General features: G+C 44.8%; 1 non-coding gene across 1 annotated transcript; it reads left to right on the forward strand.

The window, feature by feature from the left end:
* Window positions 1-494: 494 nt before the first annotated feature.
* Trnak-uuu (transfer RNA lysine (anticodon UUU)) lies at window positions 495-586 on the forward strand. Its single transcript is given in 2 exon segments — window positions 495-531; window positions 551-586. It is a non-coding gene; the product is annotated as a tRNA-Lys (tRNA).
* The last annotated feature ends 9,144 nt before the right edge of the window (window positions 587-9,730 follow it).

Genomic DNA, 9,730 nt, shown 5'->3' on the forward strand with positions numbered 1-9,730 from the left:
AAAAGTGACACCAAAGAGCTGAGAAGGGTCAAGAAGGACTGAAAGACCGAGAAGAGAGCGCCAGCTGGACAAGCACAAAGAGAACTGGAACTTTGGGGAGGCTTAGTGGCACTCAAATTCCAGTATAAACCAATGGCTACTGCCGGCGAGAAATCAATGGTAAGCGGCTGTTGCGATGATGCAAATTCATTTGCAAATGCTATCGAAGGAGGTGGAGAGAACTGGACATATGCGGAGACTTGTTGTCACTCAGCCTCTAGAGAACACCACAGGTTTCCAATCAAATCTTTTATTGACTTGTGTTAAAGCTCCATGTGAGCCAATAATAATAATGAAAATATTTGTGGTCGTTCAGATTCCAGGGAACACGACGGTTTATTGTCAATAAACAATCACTGACACTGGCATATTATAATAAAGGAAACAGCTGTGATTAATTGAGACCAGGTGATAAGATAAGAATAAATATAAAAATATTGTTTACTTTAGTGTCAGCCTCCATAGCTCAGTCGGTAGAGCATCAGACTTTTAAGAATTATTCACATAAGTTATCTGAGGGTCTGGGGTTCGAGTCCCCATGTGGGCTACAGACATTTTTTTTTTTTTCAAAAAATGATATATTCACGAATTTTTGTGTTCGTACATCCATTATCACCTCTAACATTTTTTTTTTTCATAAAAATGGGATCGTCCCCGCCCCACCCAAATCATCGGATGTCTCTGTTGTGTCAAACGTGAACCAGCTGGGAGATTTTTTTTTCTCAGACCAAAAGTGAACAAAGTCTAATGCAGTGTTTCTCAACCTTTGATTGCCAATGGCTCTCCCTTTCTGAGTATCTCAACACTCGTGCCCCCGCCCTGCAACCCCCCCAAAAAGAACAAAACAAAAAAACAATGCAAATTATGTTGTATGTTGTCTATTTAATTTCTCTTACATTATAAATCCAAGTAATAAAATTTTACTGAAAATGAAGCATATTTGATATTGAGCGATGAAACTAGTACATCCGAAATGCATTCTAATGAATTTAATTTTCTAATCAAATTATTGGTGCTTGCCCAAAATTCCACCTCCACATGAAAAAACGGTAAATTTTTAGTTTACCGACACCTCGGCATTCACCTTTAATTTGTTGACTTTTATATATTTTCGGATACGCTGAGGACGAATATCTCATTTATTTTTTGTGCAAACACGCAGTTATTCGATCAGATCGTTTGTTGACCTGTGTAAAAACTCCATGTGAGGCAATAATAATAATAATAATAATAATAATAATAATAATGATAATAATAATAATAATAGGTATAATAATAATAATAATAAGTATAATAATAATAATAATAATAATAATAATAATAATAATAATAATAAATGGAATTTGGAACGGAAAAGTGCGCACAACAACCACTCACTGAATAACCGTGGACTCATCCCCGAGGAACAGAAAGGATGCCAAAAAGGGAAAAGAGGAACACATGATCTGCTATATGTTGATCAAAAGATCCTAAAGAAGGTAAAAAGGAGGAGGAAAAATTTAGCCATGGCATGGATCGACTACAAAAAAACGTACGACAGGATCCCCCAAGCATGGATAATAGAATGCCTAAAAATGTATAAAATACCAAGCGGGATCACCAATGTAATAGAAGATGCCATGAAAACACGGAGACTGGAATTGACAGCTGATGGACAACACATAACAAAAATTAACATACAAAGAGGCATCTTCCAAAGAGACTCATTATCACCACTACTGTTCATCATAGCCATGATGCCCTTGAACAGTATTCTGAGAAAGTGCCAAGCCGGATACAAGTCCCTAATACAGAGGAAAAAATGAACCACCTGATGTACATGGACGATCTGAAATTTTTTGAAAGGATCAAAAAGGAGCTAGAGACACTAATTAACACTGCCAGGATCTTCAGCCAAGATATCCAAATGGAATTTGGAATGGAAAAGTGCACACAACTAGTTATGAGAAAGGGAAAACTGGAAACGACAGAAGGCATGGTACTACCCAACCAAACAGAAATGAGGGCACTAGGGGAACAAGACGACTATAAATACTTGGGAATTCTGGAAGCAGACACCATCAGAGTAACAGAAATGAAAGAGAGGGTTGGAAAGGAATACCTCAGGAGAACAAGAAAACTCCTGGAAACTAAATTATATAGTAGAAACCTAATAAAAGGTATTAATACATGGGCAGTATCACTAGTAAGATACTCTGGACCGTTTATAGGGTGGACAAAAGAAGAACTGAGACAACTCGACCAGAAAACCAGGAAACTCATGACCATGCATAATGCACTATACCCAAAGGACGATATTGACAGACTCTACGTGAAAAGGAAAGACGATGGGAGGGGACTGATCTCTATAGAAGACTGTGTGAAGGACACGACAAAAGTACTAGAAAAATACATAATGCAAAACACTAAAAGGATAATTATGGCAGCGGGAGACACTGAAAAAAAGACAACAAAACAGAAAACAGAGAGACAAAAGACAAAACAAGAAAAGAAAAATGGGAAGAGAAACAACTCCACGGAAGATTCATAAGAATGACAAAAGATGCGAATAACGAAAACACCTGACATGGATGCGAAAAGGACATATAAACCGAGAAACTGAATCTCTAATAACTGCAGCACAAGATAACTCGATAAGAACCAACCATATCAAAGCAAGGATCGATAAAATACAAGAAAACAGCAAATGCAGACTCTGTGGACAAAGAGACGAAACGATAAACCATATAGTAAGTGAATGCAGCAAACTTGCCCAAAAGGAATACAAAAACAGGCATGACCAAGTGGGGAGGGTGGTGCACTGGGAATTGTGTAAACGACTGCATTTTGAGCGTACAGACAAATGGTACAAGTATAATCCCGCAAAAGCAATAAAAAACGAGAACCACAAAATCCTATGGGCAATGGACATACAAACGGACAAATCCATCCAAGCAAGAAGACCAGATGTCGTAATAATTAACAAGAAAGAGAAATCTTGTTAAATCGTAGACTTTGCTGTCCCAGCTGACCACAAAATGAGTATGAAAGAAAAGTTGAAACGAAGCAAATACACAGAGCTGGCCAGAGAGTTAAAAGGGATTTGGATGATGAAGAAAATCAAAATAGTACCAATAATAGTAGGAGCACTAGGAACAATTCCGAAAAACTTTGAAAAAAGAATGTCAGAAATTGGAATCAGAGGAATAACTGCAAAAATACAACGACTAACGATAATGAAAACGACTGAAATATTAAGGAAAACCCTTGAATGTGGAGAATAATACAGGACAATATAACGAATAAGCGTTAAGGGAATGAAGAACACCAAAACTGCATATTTACAAGTTCTACCCCCCCCCCATCATGCATTCCCCCATTTGCTTCATCACCGACTCCCCCCCCCCAAAAAAAATGATACCAAAGAGCCGAAAAGGGTCAATAAGGACTGAAAGACCGAGGAGCGAGCGCCAACCAGACCTCGGCTGGACAAGCGCAAAGAGAACTGGGACCTTGGGGAGGCTGAGTGCAACTTGTTATGTTACGAAGCGTATGGTGACAAGCAAAAAGAATAGACAACACAGGATTAAGATTTGAACGAACTCAACAATTTATTTTCTAATGAATAACACAGAATAATAACGAGCTGTCCTTGGGGTGAAGATGGCAGATTGTTGTTAGTTGTTGTTATTGTGGTTATAAGGCACGACGAAACCTTCGTTTGTAATAGTAGTAGCAGCAGTGCTGGTCTGGTTATAATCGTGTGTCAATAGCGATAGTTGTTGTTGTTAGAAGGCGCGACGAAGCCTTCGTTGGTAATGGTAGTAGCAGCAGTGCTGGTTATAATCGTGTGTCAATAGCGATAGTTGTTGTTGATAGAAGGCGCGACGTAGCCTTCGTTGGTAATGGTAGTAGCAGCAGTGCTGGTTATAATCGTGTGTCAATAGCGATAGTTGTTGTTGTTAGAAGGCGCGACGAAGCCTTCGTTGATAATGGTAGTAGCAGCAGTGCTGGTTATAATCGTGTGTCAATAGCGATAGTTGTTGTTGTTAGAAGGCGCGACGAAGCCTTCGTTGGTAATGGTAGTAGCAGCAGTGCTGGTTATAATCGTGTGTCAATAGCGATAGTTGTTGTTGTTAGAAGGCGCGACGAAGCCTTCGTTGGTAATGGTAGTAGCAGCAGTGCTGGTTATAATCGTGTGTCAATAGCGATAGTTGTTGTTGTTAGAAGGCGCGACGAAGCCTTCGTTGATAATGGTAGTAGCAGCAGTGCTGGTTATAATCGTGTGTCAATAGCGATAGTTGTTGTTGATAGAAGGCGCGACGTAGCCTTCGTTGGTAATGGTAGTAGCAGCAGTGCTGGTTATAATCGTGTGTCAATAGCGATAGTTGTTGTTGTTAGAAGGCGCGACGAAGCCTTCGTTGATAATGGTAGTAGCAGCAGTGCTGGTTATAATCGTGTGTCAATAGCGATAGTTGTTGTTGTTAGAAGGCGCGACGAAGCCTTCGTTGATAATGGTAGTAGCAGCAGTGCTGGTTATAATCGTGTGTCGATAGCGATAGTTGTTGTTGTTAGAAGGCGCGACGAAGCCTTCGTTGGTAATGGTAGTAGCAGCAGTGCTGGTTATAATCGTGTGTCAATAGCGATAGTTGTTGTTGTTAGAAGGCGCGCCGAAGCCTTCGTTGTAGTAGTAGTAGCATTGGTCGCGACAGCCGTAGCGTTGTGGTGATGGCGAGGCTGGTGGTCCTTCTGCTGTCTTTTCCTTGGCTTCGCTAAATATAGCAAGCACGCGGACGTAGTTGTAGACAAACGGTTAGTGATGAAGAAATTGCCTCCATGTCGAGAAAACTGTGTTTCTTTTGGGTTGTTGTTTTCGCTACGGTGTGTAAGGCATCTAAGCGTTTTGCCCGTAATTTTGTGGAGGTAACCATGATCATGTGCCTCGACTTTGGTGCCATGGTAGCGATCGTAGCGTGAATCCCTACGTAGTCAGTTTCTCCCCAAAGCGGTCAGGAATCATGAAACTTGAGTGGTGGTCGTCACGGTGACACGTGGCAGACAGTATGACGGCGTCCCCAAGTCAAAACGAGATCTAAATCATAACATCATAACAGCTCCCCCAGATCTCATTTTGGCTTGAATTGTTCAGTGCGGTCATAGTTGCATGTGTGAATGGAATCAACCCATGATGAAATCCTTAAACCGTTTAGGAAGCTGGCCTCGTGTTGACCGATTCCGAATCAGGTCCGATCTGTATCCGGACGGTAGTCGAGGGGTTTCTACGTATATGGGGTCCTGCAACGCTCTGTGTGCCCCTGCCTTGGGTGGAAGCGTTGTCTCTTCGGTAGATTGACGAGTTGGGTAGGGTAGAGGAGGTAGATTGGGGGACAAATGTTTTGGACGTGGTATTAATCGGCGGACATGTGCCCGGTGAACCCATTCACTCTGGCCATCATCATTTTTTATCTGGATCACCATGCTGTTGGTCTTGGCCACTTCGAAGGTACCGATCCAGGGTAGGTGAGATGCGTGAGCAATAGCTGATTGAGGCCGGTGGATTAGTACCTTGTCACCGACTTGTATTGGTTCCTTATTCATGTCCTTGTCTAAATTTGGGTCTTGGGCGTGGTCAGCTTCATTGTTGGCCAGCGCGACGTGTCGATGAACTTGTCTTAACAGGGCATTGACCTGCATGCCGTAAGCCGTGGGGCTGGGGTTTGTGATACTGTTGTCGGGTAATCTTGGCAAACCAATGTTGGGCTGCCGACCAGTGATTATATAGTGTGGTGACGCTCCAGTGGCACTGTTGATGGTAGCATTCATTGATGAGATGACGGATTCGAGGACGTCGGTCCACTCACAGTCTCTATCTTCGCACAGCATGTATATGGCGTTTTTCATCGTGCGATGCTGTCGTTCAATGTTACCTGAGCTTTGTGGTCGCCAGGCACAATGTAATTCCTGCGTGATTGATGTGAGTTAGCAAAAGATCCTGTATACCTCCCCCGTGAAGTGGGTTCCGCGATCGGATGAAACAATGCGTGGTATTTCCCGGTGTCGAAGGAAGAAACTGTAAATTCCACGGGCAGCATCGATCGCACGATCTCTGGAACACGGCACAGCCGTAAGGTGTCTACTGAAACTGTCCAGCATGGTTAGGATGTAGCGTTTCCCCTTTGAAATTGGCATCGTGACGAAATCAATGTAGATGATTTCGAACGGTCTTTCTCCACGTTTGCAGTGCCCGGTGGGCCAGACCTTACGTTTGCCATAGTTACCCTTCCGCTTGGCACATGTTTCGCAGGAGTTGACATACGTCCTGATGTCATGGTCCTTGCATTCCCACCAGTAGCCGGATAGATGTTCGCGCATGCGGGCGATACCTGAATGATTGATGCAGTCATGGGCCTGATGCAGGTACTTGGGACGGAGTTTGTATGGTACGACCAGTTTTGGGGAATGATTGTTGTCCCTAATCATCAAGACAGATGTGCCGGGCTCCAGGTAGAACTGGTGGATGTATTTGTTGAGTATGGGGGCCCGATGGTCATCGGGGTCGATGTTACAGTTTTTGCTGGAGTTATTCGTCTGGAGGGTTTTGATGATTCTCGACAGTGTGTTGTCTGTGCATTGCTCAGCAGCGATATTGATATGGTCACAATTGTATTTTGTGGGGATGGTCGATGAAGAGTGATAGGCAAAGAACGCATCCACAATATTCTTGTGGTGGCGGGTGTTCTGAGGTGTGTGTGCTTCGGGGATGAGCATTGATCCATCAATTTCGTCCATACACCAGGATGGGATGTAAATACGTAGGTCCGAACCCTGGATTCGGAATGTTTTGCCTGCAGGGTTGGCGTCAGCTGGTGTGTTATTTTTTCTTTGGCCATGACTTCTGCTGAGCATGTCGGCCCAGACATTGGATTCGCCCTCCACAAATTCCAGGACGAATTTATAGCATGCGATCTCTTCCTGCCATCTGCGGATTTTGGCATTGTTGAATACCCGCTGATCCAGATAGGTTAGTGATCTGTGGTCGGTGAAGATGACGAAGGGGCGGCTGTGTAGGAAGTAGTCGAATTTTGCTATGGCCCACTTTATTGCGTATGCCTCGCGTTCAGTTGTGGACCAGTTTTGTTCCGTGGTGTTAAATATGTGTGAAGCGACTGCTATGATCTTCTTCTTTCCCCTGTCATCTTCTTGCATTAGGATGGCCCCACATGCGGTGTCACTCGCATCAGTGGTGAGCGTGAAGAGTTGATCAAAATCAGGGAATGAAATGACAGGAGGCGAGGACAGTCGTTTCTTTATCTTATTAAAGGCCTTGTCCGCCTGCTCAGTCCATGCAAATGGTTTGCCAGCCCTATTCAGTTCATGGATGGGGGTCATGATGCTGGAAAATGTGTCCGACCTGATTTGTTCCTGTACCCGTGTCTCCAGGAATTGCCGTATCCACACTAAACGACCTATGAGGCCTTGCAGTTCCTTTTTTGTTGTTGGAGGCTTCATTTCCATGATGGCGCGGACGTATTCGGGGTCGGCCTTGAAACCCTTGCTATTTACGATGCGACCGAGGAATTTTGCTTCGTTCGCGAGGAAGGTACATTTATCCGGATTCAATTTTAGTCCAAATTTACGTAGGGCGGTGAATAGTTGCTCCAGTGCCAGTATGTATCCTTCAAATGTTTTGGCGTGGACTAGGTTGTCGTCAATGTACGAGGATATGTTGGTGCGAGATGTAACAGTGGCCAAGGCTTCAGCTATGCAGCGGGAGAAGATTTGTCCGGCAGATGTGAGACCAAAGGCGAGTCGTGTGTATTGGTAGCATTTGCCCTTCCATGTGAATGCAGTTTTGTGTCGATCACGCTCGTCGATAGCGATCTACCAATAGCCACTGCGAAGATCAAGGGATGCAAAATATTTATTTCCTTCGCCGATTCTGTGGAACAGGTGGTCAATCGTAGGTATGGGGTAGGGGTCGAGATCGACTAGGACCTTGTTGAGTGTTGCTTTGAAGTTGGCAACTACCCGGATTGCCCCGTTCTTCTTGCGAACGGCAAATACAGGGCTATTAAAACCCTTGGGGTCCTTGCATGGTTCGATGATCTCTCTGGCGGCCATGTGCATGATTTCAGCATCGACGTCAGCCTCGAGAGCCTGGGCGATTGGGTGTTGCTTCTGACAGCGGGATTGGCCATTGGTTGGTATTCGAACTGGTCTGATGAAGGTACCCTTTTCTCCCTTTTCGGTACCCATGATGTCGGCGAAGCGGATGATTAAGTCTGCTGTGGCCTCCAGTTCGTCGCGGTTTGGATGGTTGGGCAATGCCACACCCACATTACTCTGTAGCCAGTGTAGTTTTTCATTTAGTGTCTTGGGGCTGGGCTGTGTGAGTCTAGTGGAATGATCGATGGTGTGGGCTCCAAATGTGGTATCATCAGCTGGTATCTTCTGTGTAAGAGCTGGTAGTATTGCTGCCGTGTGAGTTATCGGAGTGGACGCGAGCGTGCGTCTGAATTCGATCGTTGATTTTTGGTGGTCGATTGTGTAGGAGTCTAGTGTGCTGTGACCAAGGATGCTTTGGCCGATCAGGATTGGAGATATAGCGGATGTTATCAGCATGTTGATCCCGTCGAACCTGGGTGAATCGTGGTTGCCGATGGCGATGCCACAATTAAGTTCGCCAAGGATATGGATGCTGCCGTTTATGCCTCTCACATGCACGTTGGATGGCGTTATTCGACGTCTGACCTCTTCAGGTATTCGAGACACTGGCATAATGCAAGTGGAGCAGCCTGAGTCCAACATAGATATGTCCGAGAACGTAGCTCCCTCGATCATGAAATGTGTGTTGACGAAAGGTGACTTCTGCGCCGAGTGTTGATGAAAGTTAAATATGTGATGGTGAGTCTGTTGGACCACGGGGTGAGCCATCACATCTCGCCTGGTCCGTATTGAAAATCCTCGGCCATGGTAGTGGGGAGAGTATCTTCCGGTGGCATATCCTTGTCGTCTGTTGCGATATATGCCTGGGCACGAGGTGGGTGCCGGTACCGACAGTTGCGTCCATGGAAGCATGCATAGCCTTTCATGTAGTTTTGGCAGATCTCAGCATCCTGATTGTGTTCATCATCCCTGCGCATCTGAAAATGGCCGCGAGTGCCAGTGGGTTTGGTGTTGCGCAGTGTTGTGGTATCTTTCCTTGCCTGTGGGCAGAGAGTTTGCCTGTTCACATTGTGTTCAGTTCGCCTGGTCCTTTGATCAGATCGTTGTGGCCTGTTTGCGTAGTACGCGATGGGACTATCATTGATTTCATCGTCCGTTTTGACACCACAGTCGATGTACCGCTGTACATCACTAGCTATCCCACCCGCCGTATAATGCTTATCCATTGTTTTGACGATGTGTGGGTATAAGCTCGGTGTCCAGGCTTTCACCTTCTCACTCATTAGCATTGCACCCATGAGAGAGAAGACAGTATCTGCAGGTATTTCCCGTGAGTGGTCCGACTTAAATTTTGCCTTTATGTGTACTGCAGCCTCTCTAATCGTGTTTTCCAGTCGGCCGGCGAAATCTGTCAATCTCTCCCCATCTCGACGCTGCAAATCCCAAGCCCGGCTGAGGTGCTGGAAGTTTGTCATTTGGCTGCCGTGGGTCGTTATGAGCTATGCTTTGAGTTGCTCGAAGGTAGATGTGTCGTGTTGGGAGTCCG

This window comes from Euprymna scolopes, chromosome 24 (assembly GCF_053919585.1).
Source record: "Euprymna scolopes isolate OS-2025 chromosome 24, ASM5391958v1, whole genome shotgun sequence".
Classification (NCBI taxonomy): Eukaryota; Metazoa; Mollusca; class Cephalopoda; order Sepiida; family Sepiolidae; genus Euprymna; species Euprymna scolopes.